We start from the raw sequence: 1138 nt of genomic DNA, 5'->3' as shown, positions 1-1138 counted from the left end.
GAACCACTTCAACCCTATACATTGTGGGTGGCATCGGATTACCGTGGAACACGGGGTTGCCCGGTTGAACGATTCTGCCCTTGGCGACATCGACCAACTCGCCGCCCACGAAGTGCAGGAGAGTGCAAGGAACGTCGGCGGCGCCCTGCGAAAACATGTAGGGCGTCAGGGATGCCTAGTCAAAGGCAAGGAGATGAAGTCCTCGACCGAGAGGCTTAGTTACCGTGATGCCGTCGAGCTCGGCTAATGTCGAGGCACCGCCAACGGCGGGCGTGCAACTGACGGAGGGGCCGCTTGCTGGCGAGGTGCCGGCCGGCGTACACCCGGGTGCATTAAGCTCCAATGCCGGCGTCGGAGACACCAATACCGCCGCCGCCGGAGACACCAATGGCACCGCCGCTGGAGACACCAATACCGCCGCCACCGGAGACACCAATGGTGCCGCCTACGCGTTGTGCGAGTTGCTGGCCGTGAAGCTGGGAATCGGGGGCGGCCCCTGTTGGCCACCCGCAATCCACGTCGTTATCCCATGAATCAAGGTAGGCATAATGCCGGTGAGCGTCGATCCCAGTTGTTGTTGCACTTGCTCTTGGACCATCTCCGGAATCCGCGCCACTTGCGCCCTGAGTGCTTCAACCTCGCGCGACTGGCTTTCCGAGCTGGTCTTTTTCTCCTTTCGCCCACCAGCGCCATAGTATGACGACCATTTTGTGGACAAGCCTTTTCCGGCCACACGACCAGCTGACGTCGGCTTATTGAGCTTATCCCTGTTTTTCATTACGTTCAACGCCCTATTCAAAGGGGTGTCGAAAGGGGAGCTCTGAGACGACCCCGCGCTACTGCTTTCTTTGTCCTGCGGAAGGAACATGAACCATTTGGAAATATTGGGGATTAATTAGAATGCAACCATATGGAGCTAATTACGCGGGGGTGTATTCCTTACCAGAACAAGCTCAAGCACCTTGGTCTTCGGATCCATGGTAAGCTCCTTTGTTACCGGGTCCTCCTTGTACCGGGCCCTGAGAAAGTTCCTGGTCTGCTTGTCACTGTATTTCTCGAAGCGGGGCGGTAGGCCTTGCTCGGCACGCTCCGCGCCCTCCTTGTCCCATACAGGCTCCGCCACTCTGTAACCGCCGGG

This window comes from Triticum urartu, chromosome 2, assembly GCF_003073215.2.
Source record: "Triticum urartu cultivar G1812 chromosome 2, Tu2.1, whole genome shotgun sequence".
In the NCBI taxonomy this organism is placed as follows: Eukaryota; Viridiplantae; Streptophyta; class Magnoliopsida; order Poales; family Poaceae; genus Triticum; species Triticum urartu.
This window is presented reverse-complemented; position numbering follows the sequence as displayed.